Source organism: Prunus avium, chromosome 1 (genome assembly GCF_965620075.1).
Source record: "Prunus avium chromosome 1, drPruAviu1.hap1.1, whole genome shotgun sequence".
Lineage (NCBI taxonomy): Eukaryota > Viridiplantae > Streptophyta > Magnoliopsida > Rosales > Rosaceae > Prunus > Prunus avium.
Window position 1 is genome coordinate 7,427,933 of NC_142284.1, and position 21,827 is coordinate 7,449,759.

General features: G+C 37.1%; 1 pseudogene; it reads right to left on the reverse strand.

The window, feature by feature from the left end:
- Positions 1 to 9,685: 9,685 nt before the first annotated feature.
- LOC148297207 ((R)-mandelonitrile lyase 2-like) lies at positions 9,686 to 15,633 on the reverse strand (annotated as a pseudogene).
- Between the last annotated feature and the right edge of the window lie 6,194 nt (positions 15,634 to 21,827).

Sequence of the window (21,827 nt, forward strand, 5' to 3'; positions counted from 1 at the left end):
CAAAATCAACTATGTTAGGCACACAATCGTGTAATTATATTGTGCGCTTACATATATATAATATTGTCACACCCCAATTTATTTACTTATTTATTGAGAGTGTGAGGTAAAAGAAAAGAAAAGAAAAACTAAAATTACAAAATTTAAATAGCAAGAAACGTGAGAATTAAACATAAAACTTCTATTTAAACCAAAGTAATTTACATTGTAATTTTACAAGCAAAATTTCAGTAAAATACAGACTCTTAACAAAACATCCAAAACTATCTGCAACTCATTCTTCTTGTTTCCTTGTCACAACTAAACTTCAGATTCAAAACCTGCAATAAATTCATTAAGGGGTGAGCATTACATGCTCAGTAGGGGCCCTATATGATTAGTGAGATTTTTAATGTACAATTTATGCAATGTATGAATGAACTTCAATTTTACCCAACCCGTTAATCTATATAATAGGACAAGCAAATCTGCATGTCCCATACCATGCATTTTACCACTGTGATTCCGAATGCCCCATTATATAAACTAACACCCATTTCAATCATACCAGAATTCCCCTTTTGCTAGTCATCTTGTCCATACCATTGATCTCCAAGCCCAAATCACCCAATCGACAATTATACCGCCGATTTCCTAATCTACTGTGCACACGGGCTCACCTGAACTTGGTCCCTGCAATGGTTAGACTCAACTACACAAAAGATTCTTCCCATTATCCTCTTTTCCATAATTTCTTTATCAACCCAAAAATTCCAACCACCGCCGACAACATATGAACATGTCAATATTAATCAAATTATAATGATAATTGATAATCATGTAAACATCCAATATCAAGGATAATAATCAAACAATATTACCAAGCATAATATAGTGTTCACAATATTTAATTAAATCAATTTATGCAAAACCTCCCCAAGAAAGAACCCCTACCTCAAATCCAAAGCTATTGTATAACTCCCAATTGTAAGCTCAAATACCTTGAACTTCTTCAAAACCTCACAACACTTAGTTCTCTTATTTTCTTTTGTCTACGATTTTTTTAAGGAAACTACTATAACTTGAAGAACTTATGGTCTAATAACTAATAGGTAGGACTATTTATAGTAGTTAGAGTCGGTAAAGAAAATATGGATGAAGCTTTAACATTGTGCCACACAACTAACCTAGGGATTTCTAGACTACATCCTATGATTTATAGATTACATGGGTGGCTTGAAGGTAAAATTGCCACCCCATTTAGTCTTTAGGTGCTGGCTCCGGAGAGTGCTTAGTAAGCACTTTCCAATTACATTTATATATATAAGGCTTCCTATTATTCTTACACCTCAAGTTAATATTCACCACCTCATGCTATTGTGGTTTTTAAGGACTCTAAAAAGCAACACATCAAACTTTTCTAAACACTTGTGTATAAATATTATATAAGATTGAAGTGAATTGGCATAGTTAAAACCATATAATAGATTTGATAGGTTATAGCAAAAGCTTTCATGTGGCTTGCCATGCAACTTATATATATATATATATATATATATATATATATATATATATATATATATATATATATATATAGTATTAAAACTATTAATTTTAAATATTTAATTTCCATGAAATATTAGTGTATATATTTATAAAATAAAATAAAATATGAGGGCATTGTGCGGTGGCACCATTTGCCCACCCTGAGGACTGCCCTTGCTCCTACTGAGCCTTCATTGGGTTCTATATCATAAGCACATAGAAAGGGGTTGCATTTACCTTAATTACTTATGAGTCATTTCATTATTTCAAGAACTCCAAGTTATTTTACCTTATTAGAAATGTGGTCATCAATATGATCAATAAATATGGTATAAATAGCATTATTGTAAAATTAATAGGGAGGTGGCTGGAATATAAATTTGGTATCTCTTTCAAAGAAGATAAATGCCACTAAACTAAGAGCTGGAAGTGAGCTTTAGTTACGAGCTAACATTCACAGTTTTTTACTACACAACACAAGGAGTACTACACAAGCTATGTAAAGTACGTAGCAATTGGACAAAACTAAAACAACAATAAAACTAAAGCAAATCCAAGTATAAGTAAAATTTGCGCAAGAATATTGAAAATAAGTCAGATATGTACCTGACCAAAGAAAGCACAAAAGAAACTGTGAGTTTTTAGAACAAATTTTTCATTGCCAAGGCAAATGATATGTATATGCTGAAATGAAGCCTGTTATTTATAAGCCCTCATTTACCTTTGGTGGCCGGGAGTCTTGTCGATTTCCACCACTTGCTTCTTTAATAAATATATCGAAACTTGCTGGCCCATGTCTAAATTATAGCTCATATATCAAACTTGCTGAATAATTGATGATGGGAATACTTGATGAGGAAATATTGTCAACCTTTCTGTTCCCCATTACACATTTGATCCACCAAAAGTAAATTTCCCACGCTATTGTAAATAAACTGTTACTTGTGGTGATATATGATAAATTGAATTTGATGAATTCTTTATGATGAAAAATAAAACTAGGAGATAACCTCTCAGGTTAAACACTTGAATACAAAATATATCATTGGTTAATTTACTTTAGAATTGCAGTAAAAAAAATAAAATTAGAATCATGACTTCCGTATTAAGAAAGAAAAAAAGAAAAAAAAAAAAGGGAGCTGATTTTTCCCATTCCATTTTTTTCCACTACCCTCTCCCTTTTGTTTTTTTAATACTTTTTAATCAATTTTGTTCCCTTTTGTTATTTCTCTTTCATATTCTACCCTTATCTTGAATTAAGGTTTTGATAACTGAAATTAAGAAAAGTTAACATAAAATAAAAATAAATAAAAAAGAAGTCCCAATGTCTTCTTCTCCTTCATCATGTCTTTCCCACTTCTCCTACCCAAAGCTACTCTCAGAGAAATTCATGAAATAGAACGATCCTTCTCCTATCAAAAGCAAATACTCTTTAATTATTGGTGAAAGGATCTATTTTGCATATCCATTTATGGGTGTTGATAACAGGAGAATTGCTTCACTGAGTCCCTTGTCTGCATTTTTCGGGTGTGGATCAGAGTAGCCTAATGGTTGTAATGCTTTTGGGCAGTATATATACGTATATTTTATTCATTTCCCCATGTGCTTGTGCTGCTTGGCAACCATAGAGATGCATGGATATGTGGGGTTGTTGATCCCAATAGTGGAACTGCAGTTTTATTTCGCATTCCTCGTAGATATGCTAATTTGATGCATTCGGGTTGGATTCTTAGGAGGACGATTATTCTCTATATTGAATTGACGAAAAATTCCTAAAACTTAACAGAAATTTTAACGGAGTAGGTGGTGAATTGCAACACTTTATATAGTTTAGGTGATTAAAAATAAAAATTGAAAATTCAGATAGTATTTATGTAAATTTTCCAAAATATTAATACAAATCCACCTTAGAGTTACAAATTATTATATAATGGGCCCTTTATAAAGTTTGCCAGTATTTTATTTGGCATGGCACTCAATGGACCCATCTTTTGCTTATATGATCAGTGTCTTGATGCCAAGTCAACCATTTTTAATCTCTCTCACAAATATAGAAAGTTAGTTTTTCTCTTAAAATAAGTTTTTGTTTGTTGGCCATATGTAAGCAGAAATGAGAAAAAATGAGCCCACTGATTGTTGGGTCAAAAAAATATAAAAAACTAACTTGATGACAAGGATTCGAAATTTTGAAATTATTTTTCTTTACTTTTAAAGATTATGGGGCAAACTGACAATTGGCATTGACTTTGAAGAAGAATGGTGCAGAATGTAATACAGCCGTATTTTAAACAACAATGGTGCAGTGCTACGTGGGCTTAAAAAAAAAAAATCTGAAACCGGTTGTTTTGGTTAACCGGATGATGACTTCAAAGTCCGATTTGTGATGTTTGCACTTTGCACTCTACTTTGCCCCACATCTTCACTGATAGTAAGCGGGAACTATTTAACTCCCTTGAGGATCCCATGGAAGATAGAGAGCAAGAATTGGGCTAACTGTGCATTCAACTTATTACGTGAAGGTGTTAGGTCGTTCAAAAAGAATAAAGGAGCATATGTAAATGAGTCACTGCTTTTCCTCCAACTATTCTAATTCAATTCAGTTGTCCAAGGTGGAGTGTATGTGGATAAATATTTGCCTCCCATTGTGTCATGGGATTATAATTCGGCCTGCAAATTGATTAAGTGGGTCAAAAAGAAAGGTGAGTTTGATAGTTCTACCATTAGGGTTGTTTCAAGATGCAATAGGACAGATGAAGTGTTCGGAGTGAACATTGAAAGAATTGTTGAAGAAGTTACATCCTCTTTGGGGCCAATAATGCAAACCGAGGTGGAACTCACTCAGAAGATAATGAGTGAAGTGAGTTCCTTCATGAAAGATGCAAGACAACATCTACTTGTCGGACATGAAAATGTAAGGGTTGGAACCATCACTCCTCAGGCATGGTCAGTGCGAATACCAAGCTGAGGCACCGATAATCAAAGCAAACTAGGGCGGATACCCCATGGACAAGATAGCCCTGATCTCCCATTACCTGATGGTGTAACGCATGTAAGTAGTTTTCATTGCATCATTTATTCCAAAATCATGGCTTCCAATGGTGATTTTCCTAATTGCTTGTGCGTCAATGTAGGTAACTACTGAAGCTGCAGCCGAGATATTGGAGCTCAATGCTGGGTTGAATGTCCTACTATTTTCAACTTCCTTGGAACCAAACATAGAGATCAGTCGACTACGCCAAGAGAATCTGAGTCAATTCAGCTTCGATATCCAATTAATTTTTAAATATATACAAAAATGAGACTAATATAATTGTAATAAGAGACCAATAACGAACATCAATATTGTAATAGGAGAGATTGAAGAAAACCACGGGGACAACAATTACCACTGAAGCGATTGGTGAAGAAGTACAAGATGATAATGCAGCACATGTAAGTTTTTTTTTATCCTTATTGCCCCATACGATTTATAAAATGTACAATTTTGCCTTCTTTTTTTTCCCTAATTGCACACAAGCAGTCTAGAATTGCATCACCGTCATGCAATTGCATGTTTGCAATGCAAACTATGACCACATGTGTGCAAACGACTATTCAATAAAATTAGTTATTCATATATGTAAATGTTTCACTGTATGTAGGAAGAAGAGAATGAGGATGAAGATCCAAACTCCACAGAGCATAAACACAAAGCTAATGAATGGGGTGCTTCATCTAGCGCGAAGAGAAAGAAAAGTAAGTAACCACTTAATTATGTCTATTTAGGAAATTAGGGTTAACCAAATTATAGTTTAGGAAATTGGGAATATTTTGGAATGTTATTCGCATTACATGACAATTTGTGATACTATGTATTTCAGATAATTGCGCATTACTGTTTGAGATACTATGTATTTCGGATAAATGTGCCTCACGATTTATAGTATATCTCTTTGAAAAATATGTCCAATTTTTCCATTAAAAAGAAAACATGTACCATTTTGCCCTATTTTCATTTGCGCACAAACTCTCTTGTCTAAGAACACCATTGTGCAATTGCATGTTTGCGATGCAAACGCTGACAGCCTGTGTGCAAATAGAAGTATGTAAACCCAAATGCTGACCGAATGCTTGCAATTGCATGTTTGCAATGCAAACCCTAACCGACTTTGTACAAATAGAAATATATACAATTTCCAAACCAGTAGAGAGAAAAATAGGTTCATCATTATCGAATGTGAACTCATTGTCACAATTGGGGGTAGAACCAATTGGGTTTCCAGTAGAAAAAGCATCATAACCGCACAAATCAACCACATAGTTGGTTGTGGATTGAGAAACTGTTTCACTGGCATAACTATAGCTAATGTCTAGCGACAGACCATTCTGGTTACTATACTGATAGCTTTGACTACCTATAGTCATATTCACAGTTGCACTTCTACTTGGATGTAAGTTTCTTTAAGAGCAAGTACGCTTTGTGTGTCCATATCCACAACACAAATGACATTGTCGACGCTTAGGCATTCCAACCTGACTTCCTTGAGTGCCTTTTGTTCTAACAATATTTGGATCTGTCATAATATTGGGCGGAGATTGCTCAAGACTATCAAATTTAAGACTTGTCTTTTCTTCCTTTTCTTTCAACAATATTGGTGGGTTCAATTGGTTATTTTATTTATTTAATTTTTTTTCAAAGACCTTTTCTATTGAGAGGGACAATAGCATACTAAACTCACACATACTACTCGGATGCTAGAACTCGAATCGAGGAACTTTCATGGAGAACAATTACTCCAAACCACTACATTAATGGATCCTTTGTGGGTTCAACTGGTTATTAGGAGAAAATATATGTATCATAGTCCTTTCTCCTCGATGCCAAAATTACCATAATTCTTAAACAAATTCAAATTACCCAAAATATATTTTATCAACCCCCTCTTCTCCTAGAATTTATCCAAATGATTTTTTTATGGGATTTTCAACCGCTCTCATTAGAAAAATATTGTACCATAAAAGTCCAATAAAAGTTTCTTTCTTTTTTGTTAACCCTTTTTTATTAGTAATATTACTTAACAAAAAAATTTGAGTGTTGGTTGTCCATAACTACCTTAGACTTCCTCCAACATTCTCATCACCTAACTCAATTTTTTTATTTGTCTGGTGATATTTTTTTCTCAATGTTAGGAGAGGTATGAAATTGGATTTCCCCCTCCCTCTTAAAATTTAGGAAAAACAACTTTTATATTGACAAAAAAATTTCTTTCATTTGCATAAAATGTCACCATTGTGCATGACTTATTGTCATATATGAAGTACAAATCTTAGATCTGGGGAATAAATCTCTTCGATGATCTAGAAAGACCTTTGTACTCTGAAACTAAGAAGAAGATAGTGTAAGTATTTGAACACATCGGTGTGGTGTGAACCAAAGAGCCTCTGATGCCTAAGTCAGATGACTATGAGGAGAAAAAAGGGTTTCTTAGCTCTTCAATGAATAGTTACCTTCTCCAAAAGGCAAAGGTTGGTTTATATACAACTCTACGTTGGTTGATTTACTGCCATGAGAGGCTATGTGATGAGCATTGCCTGGGGGTGTTAAGACTCGTTGATTTAGAGGCTATGTGATGAGCATTGATTGGGGGTGTTAACACCCGTTGATTTAGATGTCATGATTAATTAGTCGTTTGACTTGGGACATGTGAAATATTTACCCGAAGTGGGTGAGTATGATCTCCTTAATTATTGTTGTTGTTATTAATAATAAGGAGATCTTTAGAATTTGGGCTGATTTGCCAGAGGCGTGCCTAAGAGCATGTCCAGCCTTGAGCCAAGACTGGGCAAAAGGCCCCCCAAGGCAGCCCAAGAGAGCTCCAGTGGGAGAGAAATGGCCCGGGCAAATGGTGGGTCCCATCAAACTGGGCAAGCCCACGGGCAGATCTTGCCTGGGCTGCAGCCCGAAGGCGTTGACGTCAGCGCTGATGTTACGCTGACGTCAGCGAGTAAAAAAAATTCAAAAAATTCCAAAAAATGTTCAAATTTTTTTTAAAAAAAATACCAAAAAATTATAGATATTTTCCCTATAAATACATAACAATTTTATTCACTTTCTAAATTGTTTATATTTTGTTGCATAATCTTTTTTTTTCTTGCCCTTGCCCTAGCCTTCCAAGGGTGGAACCAACTAAGGCAAGGCTGACACTATTCACATGAATAGTGGCAGCCCTTGCCTTGCCTTAGCCTTGCCTTAGCCTTCATGGGTGGACATGCTCTAAGGATGAGTCTTGCTAGCCTTAGCCCTTTGAGCCATTTGCAGGCCTTGCCTAAGGCTCGGAAGGTGCATGGGCCCTTGTTTGGCTAGCTTCTTTGCAAGCCCTTGCTTGGTTAAAGGCCTTGTTGGGCCTTCCCGTACCAAGTGGCCTCAAGTGGACACATGCTTCTTATTATTGTGGCAGAGGAAGCAACCTCTGCCACCTCCGAGCAATGATGTTAACTGCTTCTAAATCATGCATGATAAGATGCCTTCCACTTTCTCCCACCCCTAATCAGGGGCAATTTATTCCATATGGACATCCTACTACCCATGTGACGTTGTATTATTGGGTATGAGGGTCACACACTACCACGTGGTGTACAATTTCACTCATATTTATTAGTATATATTGGTTCATATATAACATATCAATCTTGTCATCAACCCATATTATAATACGTGAATTAATAATAACGTGTGGCAATGTCACTGTCATACTCAAAAGTTACTCCAGCTGAACATGTTGTTACATAGTGTAGTCATACAGGAAAGATAAATTACATAGTGTAGTCGTACAACTGTCTGCCGCGCAAATCTCACGGCCTGGAGTTCCGAGCCGAGGGGATGTGCGTTGACACGCGGTTTCCTGCTTTTGGGTGCGGTGCGGTTGTGCGTGGGCGTGCCAGCACGGTCTACCGTGCGTCGAGATGTTGATGAGTGTAGGATGGATCAGTGGTGCGCCTGTTTGAACTCGTCTTCTAATCAAACGATTGTAGCCGAGAGAGGAACTAGTCTCGGCTGTTAGGTTCACGGCCTGAACTACAAGGCCGTTGAGTGATGGTGTTGGTGGTGGGTTTTGGGCGGTGCTCCGGCGCGTCGCTCAGGAAGCGACGGTCGTATGATATATGGGGTGAGGGAACAAACAACAGAGATGGTGCTCCGGCGCCTTGAAAATCAAGGGTCGTATGATATATTGATGAATGAATTTTCCTTACAGTCTAACACTACTCCTAGGAAAGCAAGTAAAGATATTGAAAGTGCATTACAGGAAAAAATAAGTTGCTCCGTGGGAGGCTTTGGTTTGGTGTTTGAACCCGTTGAATGTAGCTCGAGCCTTGTATTTATAGGAAGAGTTCCTGGATGAGTAATCGAGGCTGAATTTACGCATAGTGGAGTCTGATTAGCGCAAGTGGGTGTCCAATCGACATTTGGGATCGTGAAGCATGGTGGTGTGACCCCATAAATCCTGGTGAATCTCGGCCGCCGCCCTAATCATGGTTTTTGCCCAACTGGCCGTGGAGACGCATTTATTGCTCTGATAGCTGGTGACCTAATCTCTCAAGCTGCAAGAATTCTTGTGAGAATGTCTACGTCTAATCACTCTGTCTTTTGTCGCCACAACCTGACTTCAGTCACTTCACACCTTCCCTCATGCATTAAATGCTTATTTGTGGTCAGTGGGTTTGCTGTATTAAACAGGCGCTACTTCATTAAATGAAGCATGGGTCCCTGCTATCACGTGATGATCTGACTTTAATATTTCTGGCCACGATTTTGCTTGGCCTCGGCCTTGGCCTACACTCGAGGTCGAGATGATCATGCCTTGGCAATTTTCTTTTGTCTTCAGGAAGGCAAAGCACCTTGTTGAAACGCTGAGTTTCAGTTTTACGAGCAAGTGTCAGGGCCGAGAAAGGAGGCTCCTTCGGCCAGCTCATGGCCGTGATTTATTAGGCACAAACAACAACAAGCTGTGGTTATATGTTCATCTGAATGTGCTTACAGTTTTTGTCTTGTAGTATCTTAAGGCGAACACACCTACGCAAAGCCGCAACATGAAGAGAATTTTTTTTTTTTTTTCAAGGGATGTAAAAATACTCATCCCAAACAAGACAAGCATAACCATTTATAAAACTCTTTGTATAACTTTTATGCGGCTAAACTTGAAGTACAATTGATTACATACCAGCCTAACATCATAACGGTGGCTTCAGGGTTGGTTCTCACTGAGACAATGAAAGTGGATCCATCCACAACGCGAAGTGCATTGATCCCAATGACTCGAAAAGTACCACCTTTTCCACAAGGCTTCCGCCATGGTAATGCCAGCATGTGGCTAGTGTCTGCAAAATGTGCAAAGTAGTTGAAGGAGACATTCGGATTGGCTCTTGCATCCTTAGATAATGATAGCCAAAGAGAACTTATGTCACGACCCGACTCCCCTAGCACGATATTGTCCGCTTTAGGCTCCCCTCTCTGCCCTCACGATTTTGTTTCTGGGAGCTCACGAGCAACTTCCCAGTAGGTCACCCATCATGGGATTGCTCTAGCCCCCAACTCGCTTAACTTCGGAGTTCCTAAGAATCTGAAGACAGTGGGCTCCCAAAAGGCCTCGTGCTAGGAAGAGAAGTGCCCACACATTTAAGCACTTCACCTTTCCCTCCCCGAGCGATGTGGGATTGCTCACCGTTCTTGTTTCCCCAAGACACGGGTCTTACAACTTAGATAGGGGTCTAGGGACTTTGACAGCAATTGTTGCCACACCTAAATCGATAGGTGAAGCAATTTGGGGAAGAAAGATGATCAATGGTGGAGTGAAATTAAATGGAAAGGTACGGTATTAGAGAATGACTCTATGTAGAACTCGTTTGCAATTGCAGTGACCTGTGGATATGTTGGTTTTAGTGGAAATGGAAGCACAAGGTTGATGTTGTTTCGTGTTCATCAATCATAAATTTTCCCAGAAGTTTTGGGGTGGACTACTAAGATTTGACGTGATGAAAGGGATTCAGTTGGACCAACTCCACTGAGTAGAAGTTGTGGAGTTCCAATTGCCCCTGCACTTAGTATAACCTCTCCCTTATTGCGTACAAATCTCTTATGAGACTTTCCTCAGAATCTCTAAATATGACTCCAATTGCAGATAGATCTGTGCAGAGTATACAAGCCCTTGAGAAATAGAGCAATTTAGAATTTGAAGGAATGAAATATTGGATAAAGATGAATAGAGGTAGGAACATATATGGTAAAACCCACGTGTATTAGTAGAAAAGTATTTAATCAACAGAGTGTTCAGTAAATGTGATTTAAGTAGCATCAGGTTGCCATATACAAAGAAGGTAATATTTTCTTAGTAAAGCGGTGAGTAATGTAGACCGAATTGATGCGTCACATTATATACCACATTACTAATAGATATGAGATACAAGTGGGTTCTACCAATAGATTCCACATTCTTTAGTTGAAGTGCTCTTGTTGTGACATAGTAGTGTTGGGTTGATAAGCCTATATTTTATATATATATTTTATGTCTCCTTTGCTTATTTATTTGTTAATTTTCTTGGGTTAAATTGGTTGTTTGAATTGGTTGTGTGAGATTTGTGAAGGAATTGTGAAATAAGAGAAAGTGTGCTAGAAGGGGCACGAAAATGAAGATTGGAGATTAATTAGAAAGAAGCCACACTACTACAAAAAGTGAAAAAGACGACCAGAAAAAGATGACGGTAGAAGAAAAAACCGTCGTTGTGTTTAAAAAGACGACGGTAACAAAAAACCGTCGTGGATAAGTGACTTAAACAACTAAAAAACGGACGTACTGTTGAATATTTTTTTTATAACGAAGCACACAAATAAAAAAGCGTCGTCTTATTAAAAAGGTTTTCTTCAGAGTTAAAATCTGACCAAAAAACAACGACAGCAGGTATGACAAGCGTCGTCTTTTAAAAATCAAGTGTCCTTTTTTGGTAAAGACATGGTTGTTTTTAAAGAACTGTCGTCTATTATATGTAAAGATGACCCTTTTTTTTTTAAAGGCTCGTCTATTGTGAAGTAAAGATGACAGTTTTTTGTTTAAAGGGTCGTCTATTATATGTAAAGATGACAGGTTTTTTTAAAAAAAATGGTCGTCTATTATGAAGTAAAGATGACGGTTTTTTTTTTAAAAGGGTCGTCTATTATATGTAAAGATGACGGTTTTTTATTTTAAAAAAAGGGTCGTCTATTATGAAGTAAAGATGATGGTTTTTTTTTAAAAAAGGGTCGTCTATTATATGTAAAGACGACGGTTTTTTTTAAAAAATGGTCATCTATTGTGAAGTAAAGATGACGATTTTTTTAAAAAAAAGGGTCGTCTATTGTGAAGTAAAGATGACGGTTTTTTTTTAAAAAAAAGGGTTGTCTATTATATGTAAAGATGACGGTTTTTTTTAAAAAAAGGCTCATCTATTATATGTAAAGATGACGGATTTTTTTAAAAAAAGCATCGTCTTTTCAAACACGCTAAAAAAAGGCTGCTTAAGTGAATTCGCGCTCGACAAATTTTCAAATTTTTCCCCGTCTTTGAAAACCTTATCTCTCATTAACAAGCGTCGTCATTTAAAACACGCTAAAAAAAGGCCGCTTAAGTGAATTCGCACTCGGCAAATTTTCAGATTTTCCCCGGTCTCTAAAAACCTTATCTCTTCCTCCTTGAAACCCTCCTGAGCTCTCTAAAACACCCTCATGAAAGGTTTGATTTGAAAGTGACCTAATCTCTCAATACCCTTCTATATCTTGCTAGTGAATTCTGGATTAGTCTCTTTGCGTTTCTGGTATGTTCTTTGTCTCCCTGATTTCAGATTTTCTGTCTCTCTTGATTTGTCTGGTTTGTTTACATATTTTTTATATTTTTGGTTTCTTTTTAGATTTTCTGATTTGGTTCTTAGGAGATGAGGAGGAAGCTTGCAGATTTATAACTTTTTCTTTTGCAGGTTTTCTATGTGAGTCGTATGTTTTTTTGTTGTTGAAAATTTGTTACCTTCTCTTTTCACCATCATTTTCTTTATATATTTTTTCTTTTGCAGGTTCTCGATGGTCTTTTTTATGCTCATTTTACAAGTTTTCTATGGAAATATGGTCCAATGGTAAAATTTCTCTTCCACCTAATTTTATATGTTTATAATCTTAGCTTTTTTTCTCTCTTTGTCATTTTGATTTATTTACAGGGATGATGGAGGAGACTTCAGTTGTGCATCATTTGTCTGTTTGGATGAGGAAGGCTTGGATTAGGAGTACGTAGGTCTTGTTAGGAAAAGATTGTACTACTTAATTGGTAGGAATTATGTTTGTTGTAGAATAAAGATTGGTTAACTATGTAATAACTATTGAATCTTCAAGTTTTATGAAAGAAACTATTTTTGAGTGTATATATTCATTAATAAAGCATTATGGTTGGTTTTCCAGTTAAAATCGTTGTATAGCATCATATGAAATCAAAAAGAACTAAAATGTAGCAGTTTGGGAACTTATTAGACTACGGTTTTCATAATAAATCATGGTCTTTACAGATAATTAACGACGGTTTTTATAAACCAACCGTTGGCTTTACAGATAATTAACGACAGTTTTTATAAACCAACCGTTGGCTTTACAGATAATTAACGACGGTTTTTATAAAAAGGGTCTTCTATTATATGTAAAGATGACGGTTTTTTTTAAAAAGGGTCATCTATTATATGTAAAGATGACGATTTTTTTTAAAAAGGGTCGTCTATTGTGAAGTAAATATGACGGTTTTTTAAAAAAGGGGTCGTCTATTATATGTAAAGATGACGGTTTTCATAAAAAACCGTCATCTTAACCTACAATACACGATGGTTTTATTAAAAACCGTTGTCTTTCCTCCTATAATTAACGATCTTTATCTCTACACAACGACGATTTTCTTTAAAAACCGCCGTCTTTACAGCTAAACAACGACGGTGAAAAGCCGTTGTAGTTTGACACCCAAAAAGTTGGCGGTCGATTTAACGACAGTTTTCAAAGCATTATAACGATGGTGGAACCCCGTCGTCTATTTCGTTTTTTGTAGTAGTGCCAAGTCATTAGTTTTGTCACAAGGAATGTTGTCAAATTTCCTACTTTAAGATGGTTCAAGTCCTATCAAGTTAAACAAGGAGAAATAAAGAAGACCCTATAGAATGAATCCTACTTTATTAATAATTGTAATTATACCTTAGATAGGTAGGATTTCTAGGAGTATTATAAATAGGGAGTTTCGGTCATTGATCAAATCAGCCATTATCATCCTCCATCCTCCATCATCTACCATCAAATTCCTACATATTCATACTCATAGCCAAAACACTCAAAGGAGAGAGTTTTAGAGAGACAAAGAAGACGACCTGGAGCTAGAGTTGCTGTTGGGCAAAGATCAAATCTTCAATTGGTTTTTTCTTTCCTATGATATTGTTTATCATGGTTTTTATTAAAGTTGTCATGACCTAATTTCTTTTTGCTAGGGCTACGATGTAGCCTAGCCATGAATACTCAATTACTTTATTCATTGTTAATTCCAAGTATTTTTTCCATGTTGAGTATCTATTACCATGCTTAATGCCTTGAATGTTTTGCCAACATTTAATTGTTTTGATGCTAAATTGACGATAGGGATATCCAATGTGGGGTTGCTTATCGTAATAGATGCCATGAGTTACATGATTAGACAGGGATGTTTGTCATGACTTATGTGGTTGTTTTGCAGGTTTTCCAAGGAGTTTAATGAGTTCTTATTATCTTAATTTCATCACTAGGGATAGAGTAGGTTGGTAATAAGAATACTTTTGGTATAACCAAGGATGGAATATCGAATAAAGTAGGAAAAATCGACTGTCAACGTGGAGAATAATTAGGATTAACATGCTAAGGGAATTGGGTAGAATTGGCTATGGTGAAATCAGAAGTTCTAGTGCTCTCATAACTTGAATCTTACTACTTTATTTTTCTACGCTTGCTTTTATTCATTGTTTTAGTTAATTAATCAATCGAATCTCATCAGTCAATTGTTCAAATAAAGTCTTGGGTTAATCACAATCGGTACTTAGTAAATTAAATCACTCTTCGTGGGAACGACACTTTACTTATCACTGTATTACTTGTGCGAATTGTGCACTTGCAAAAAATTCACAACATGAGTTGTAAAACAGTATAATTAAAAGGTGACATGTGTTTAAAAGTAAAAACAAGTGACTGAATTTCGACAGATGACATTGTTTTGTTAGTCAGCACTATATATTACGTGAATGCAATATTCATAGCATACTTGATGCATTGGAAGAGAATATGATTCTCTCTGCAGTGGCATGAACACCAACATGCAAGTTCTCAGGGTCTCCCTTGTTAAGCAATTCCACAGCTCCATCCAACTTTGGTTCCCAGTAGATCTGTGCTAAACTAAATCCGTTGTCTGGACCAAGACCAGCATCCAACAGAACATCTTTCACAAGAGATTGCCAACCTTCCAAATCTTGATGGAAAACCTGTTTCTTCAACCCACTGATATGCCTTTTCAACCAAATCCATGTCCCAATCGACACCCGATTATCGAAAAATCTCCTCTTCAGCTCTAGAGTAGAAGCCAGAGTTGATCATGCTTGTCCCTCCCAAGACTCTGCCTCTCACATTTGGAACACCATCTTCTGAAGTGAACCTGTGGGGTGGTGTGTCACCATCATCTTCTTGATATAGATTAGCAAATATGCCCTTGTCATGCAACACATTTGGATATGCTTTAGGAACATTGCCTCTTTCTAGGACCAGCACTGAGTATTTTTCTGATAAAGTTGAAGCCAAAGGGCAGCCTGCTGCGCTCCCTCCTACTACTATGTAGTCGTATTCTTCTTCTAGTGGCAGATCAGTGGCATTGTACACTGATTTCATGTAACTAAAGTCTGCAATTTAATACATGAAAGTTAAAAGATAAAGAAGTTGAACATATAGGTAATTAAATATGTTTGCACAAACTTAAAGATGTTTGACCAACCAATCGAATATAGAATTAATATCAGGGGATTATAAACTTATATAATACCATGATCAGAAGGATTGGCAGAATCTAACATCAAATACAGAAATATATGAAGGGAGTTTTAATTTCAAGTAGGCCTTTTGGCCCCAAGGCCTAAACCCAAAGCCAACCCAATTTCATCTTATGCAGGTCTAAATGGGAAACCCTGTAGGGAAAGGTTATGGGCCTGGCCATGCAATTTTTATTGTTTTCCTCACTACTTCATATTCCCTAACTTTGTAGATAAGCTTTGTTATTATTTTGCTTCCATGTCTAAAGTGATTTAAGAAAAATTGCATATGGAATCAAAGTGACAGGACCCACCCCAAATTTCCTCGGAAACTGGGACGGATCCCGTCTATGATTCCGGCACCCTACAGATGCCGGGCCCATTTACTAACAATTGAGACTTCTACCAAAATTTTGGCAGAGTCTCCCCTATAAAATGAACAAATCCCAAATTTCCAACCTGTTTAAAAAAAAAAAACACAACAATTTACAACCCAACAGCCAGCATGCATTACACAAAACGTAGTTTTACAAACCATGGCCTCCGGCCTCACAAACAAATCCTAACAGGGCAATAACATAGCATATCTAACAGAATTCAACAACCCAATAAAAAGGAAGTTTAACGAATTTACAGAGTACAGAACTCTACGAAGGCTCTAAGTACTGAAGCTCGCGATTCAGGAGCACACGACACAGCTCTGCTGCTCAATCCAGTCAACTACTGGCTAGGGGGGGCAAAACAGAAAATTGTGAGTGGACAAAACAAAGTTTAGTTCCAATTAAATCAAAGTAATATAACCCCACCGTTTAGAAAACCATGCATAAAACCAATGCATTAAAAACCAACATATTCATAATTATATAATAAGTATGCTCAAAACAGAGCTAAATCGAAATCCATAATGAAACTTACAAATCAACCCATCCAAACCTCTCCTTATAATTTCTCAATAAAAACTCTTGAAATACGTGCCCATTAGCACGACGAGCGGGGAAGTATCCTCACTCAGAAACAAAAATAAATACATAGCTATATATATATATATATATAACACCTAATTGTACCGGGGAAACAATCCAACAGGGGATTGTTGACTAGCTCACAAATAACTGCCCTCAAATGGCCATGTGGCTAGGGACGAGCCGTTCAACTGGGGGACTAACACTCTAACCCAGCAAGTATGGATGAAGAATCAAGACCCGTACACCTGGAACAGTCCTACGCTAGCAAACTACCCAATCAAGGGTCTACAGCAACATCCCGTCAAGGATGCCCCGAGTTCTGACATTTCCAAGTATCTCACATTTCCACAATCAAGTTCCAATCCAGGGGAGGTACACAGGGTAGTGCTTATAGCACTCCAAACTGACTTTCTACTCTCGCATCTTTCTATGCCTCATAACCATATTCCAAATACCCCCACACATACTCAACAAATATAGTACTTTCCCAAATAGTATACATATATAACTCAAGATACTTGAATATGTCCAAAACCCAAATATATCACAAATACTTTATAAAAATAATAGTTTCGACTATAAAGTGAATTTCCATAAATCCTTAAATTCTTATGCATAAAATTTCCATCATAAAATCATGATGTTTATTAGAAAACAAAGTTCACTCACAAATAGTCCCACGCTGCTTGACCTTGAGAGGGTCTCACTTGCTATGTATGCGGAGTCGGATTGCCTATTTCAGAATACGAACACGATATTAAAATCAAACGCTTCGAATTAGAACTGTAAATTAAAATCCTAATTTTTCGAGTTTCAAGTAAGCACGAGGAACGAGATGTTCCTAAGGTCCAACTAAGGGTTTCGAGTGCTGGGATAGTCTCGGAAGACACTCAGTCAATCGGACGGTCAAACTTTAAGTTAATGAATCGGAACATCCGGGACTCCGATTCACGATCCGCGAAATCCTACACGATCCTAGGAATACAAGGAACAACATATGTGAATTTGGGTTTGATCTAACGGTCCTAACGTATCAAACCCGAAAATCGCACAATATGTCAAATTCGTTCAAGGTGCTAACAATATCCAAATTGAGATCCAAGCACACGTACGTGCTCGTGACAACACAAGGATCATTTTAGGATAAAATGTGACCCCACCAAACTGCTCACGCGCCAGCAGCGCATGAGTGGCTTGATCAAAATCTGGCGGTTGGAAAAACTTCAAACCGCCGGTCAAGCTTCCTACCCTAGCTAAAAGACACTATTTGGAGTCACTTTTGTTGTTGGACACACCCCAAAAAGTCGACGGAAGTGGCCGGAAATTCAACTTGAAAACCGGCCAAACTTAGGGTTCGAAATCGAGTTGCTAAATCTAGAAATCAGCCAAATCCTATCCAACAAGCAGGTAGAGCATGAAGAGTAGATGAGAAACCATACCTCACTCGTTGGAAACGGTGGCCGGATGGCGGCGATCGAAAGGCTTGAAAAGTTCGCGAATTCCGGCCTATTTTTTGTATTTTCCTGCGTCTTGGCGGCGGTTGACGGCTGGAGGTGGCCTGGGGTTTGACGGCGAGGCACAGCCGGTCGGTTTGGTACCGAAGCCGTGAGCTGCGATGGCCGAAAACGATGGCTGCGTGGAGGAGGGGCGGGGACTGGAAAAATCGTGAAGGGGAGGGGGCTGGGTCACGAGGAGAGAGAGAGAAATGAGAGAGAGAAAAATGAGGTTTCTAATTTATTAAAATCCAGATTTCGAAAATATTACGATTGTGCCACTGAGGGTTTTTATCTCGTATCTTCCTCGTTATAACTCCGATTCGAGTAAACTACGTGTCTACGAACTCATCTCGGTACGACCATCCTAAAAATTCCATCCACTGCCCCAAACTCTTCCCCGATAAAAATGACCATTTTGCCCTACTCGAGGGCAAAATTGTAACTTCACTTTTTAAATTAAATTAAATCCCAAACTTATCAATATTTCGGGTCGGGATGTCACAGACAGGGTACCTCAAAATCACTGATTTTGTGGCCTTACAAGAAAACTTGCCAAAACAAGTCCTAATTACACCCGCATATGTTACCTTTCTGATATCTTCTTTTTCTTCTTATGGAGGAAAATATACATTCAAACAGGTCACCTATACAAAATAGGTAAGAAATTTACTAATCAATATATATAACTCATGCCAACACTCACCTCAAGTTTGCACATAAGTGTCTACAATGCTCAACTTTATAAGTAAGTTATGAATAATTGACAAGAGCCTCATGCACTAACCCCAAAGAAAAATGTAAGACAATGGGAGACGGGAGAGATGAGGGGCAGTAATATTTCATTCTCCTCTCCTCGACTTAGCTTTTTCTTTAGAACTGAGAGAATTTAGCTTATAGAAACACTTATTTTGTAAAAAAGTAGCATTTAGTTATTTAGAAAGGAAAAAGTAGTCCTAAATTACATTTGTTGAGGGTGACCCAAAAAAATTGCATTTGTCGAGTGCTCCACATCAATATACAGTATAAAGTTGACTTGACTGTGTAAGATTTGTTTATTATAAGGCCAAGGATAAGAACTTATTTGTACGTAATTGCCGAAAGGCACCTGGATTTTTTAAAGAAGAGGTGTTAATGCTTGCCGAAAGGCAGTAATTAATTCGATAACTCAAATAATAAAAGTAAATATAATGATGAAATTATTATATGGTACTGTAATACGGTCATTTTTGACCTATCCAATACCACTTAGGTACAACCTTATTCAGTAAGAAAACACTACACAATTGGTTTTATCAATCTTCCACCCACTGACGACTAATTAAAGATAATCACCCAAGAAACCTGCCATTCCAAGATTTACGGTTGAAATGCTGAATTACATGAATAACATGCCTTGCAAGCTTTTCTTTCTTTCAGCATCTTAACGCCAATATACCTGCCCAAAGCACAAAATTGAAGGGAAAAAGAATAGCTGCTTATCAGATTTCATCACGAAAAGGCCATATGACTAATTAATTTCTGTTTCGGAGGAGTTATCAAGTGCAGATAGTTCATGGGATACGAAACGGGTTGAGTTAAAGAATAATCTCCCCCATTTTTTGACAAGAGGTAGCCAAAAAGAGAAGGCAAACAGTAAGTGCATCACATAAAACAAGGAGAGAGAGAGAGTACAGGGAAGAAGAGTTTGTACTCCTCCATAACCAAACATAAATCAGTTCTCCAGGTTAAAACATAAAACATTCCCAAATGTTACATCATAATGACCAAAGAATTCATGAGAACTCCACAGAACCATCAGAATCTTCGGAAGTAGAGTCAAAATCAGCTGAATCTGGAAAAGGAGATTCCACTGTAGGATCATCACGAAGCAAACCCTTCAAGTACTGAATCTTGCGCTCATAATGCAGAAGACAAACTCGTTTAACCAAAAAAAGAAAAAAAAACAAAAAAAAAACTTCTGCTAAAGCCAGAAGACCCATTTCAAGACAGCATAGATCTTCCAAAAAAATATTCCATTTATTTTTCTTCTTCTACGTCTTATAGAGTTTCTAGATTGTAACACTTTAGACCCTCCAGGGAACAGAGGGAGCTTCAAAGTTGACGAGAAAATAATTTCAAACGACTTAGAAAAGGTGCAATTAAGTTTATCAACCACATAGCTACACTTTTCTAATTTGCAGTTAACGTCTTATAATTGAATTTTTCTTTTCCAATTAGGGGTTGTTCAAGATCTAATCCAACTCTAGAAAATTGACCGATCAAATCCTATACAACTAATAAGTTTTGATTTGACGGATTGGGTTAGTTGCATAATTTTCAAAAGCAGACATGAATGGACCGGATGGTGCTAAGCTTACTTCAACGGAGGGGAGTTAGGTTTTCAATCTTTGTCATAGGCGATCTGTTCATCCTTGGCGTCCTCTTTGTCATCGGAGTACTCGAATCCTCGTTCAAGAAAGATGATTTTGTTAGGGTTTCAATTTCTTGGATAATTCTTAGGGGTGTTCACGGTTCGATAACCGTGGCTTGGAAGAGTTGCCGACCACCGAACCGAAGGTCATCGGCGTACCTATTTTGGAGACTGCCGCCGTGCCGAAGAGATGCAAGACCGACTACAATCGGCACGCTGAGAAGTCGGTGCAGTGTGGTTCGGTTCGGCGAGCATCGATGGTAGAGGATTGAACTGAGATTGAGGGCTTGAGGACCACTTCGTGGTTGGGGGTATGGGGAGTAAGAAGAAGAAAAGAAGAAGAAGCCAAGGAAGAAGGTGGAAAGAAGAAGATGGAGAGAAGAAGGAAAGAAGAAGAAGATGTAGCCAGCAGTGGCGGGAGGAAGAAGAAAGAAGAAAAAGACGGAGAGAGAAGAGAAGAAAGAAGGAATGACGGCTAGGAGAAAAGAAAAAGAAAATGAGAGTTTGAGGGGCAGGGGAAACCCTAACTTTTTTTAAAAAATGTTTTTTAATTCTTTTAGATTGTAATAAATACTACAATTATACACGTATTGCACAAGAAGACACATCAGTCCAGTGGTATTTGGGTCTTGTATCTGTACTATGAATAGATTTTGATCTTATTCTGAATTTTTAGGCAATTTACATGGAAGCGGTCCGGTTCAGGTTTTGCCAGTTTAAAAAAATTCAAACTAGTTCAAAATTGATTCACCATCGGGTCGGCCGGTTTTTCTGCCGATTTCAATAATTTTAATTAAAAAATCGGGCCAGTTTGGTCGAGTTTTCAGTATAAATGACCAGCCCTAATAATTCTAGTTCCATTGATCACCTCATGCCTCTCTCGCATCAGAGTTTTGGTAAGGTAAGCGCCTGTTACATGACAAACAATTGTAATGTTGTTATTTCAATGAATTATAAATTATAACATTATCATTTTAGTTTTACGGGTTTCTTTGTTCTGTTAAAAATTTTGAGCTTTTACACATCGACCCTCGAAACAAAAATTTATGGATCCGCCACTAGCTTCTTACAACTCTACCACAAATAAACAAAGTTTTATCACTCTTATCTAGTTCAACCTCCGTTGGTTTAGCCATTGTCTTTCCCACTAATTCATCTAAAATATTTAAAAAGGTTAGGACTGATTAAACCAGCATTGAGTAATGAGTAAATTATGTAATGTGTTAGTCAAGTAATGTTGCTTTATACACTATAGAAAATATTATACTTATATGAAAGCATTAATCACATAATATCATATCACATCATCATCACTTCATATCTCGGTTATCCTTCATAGTGTGTAACCCACCACATGACCCCTATTAG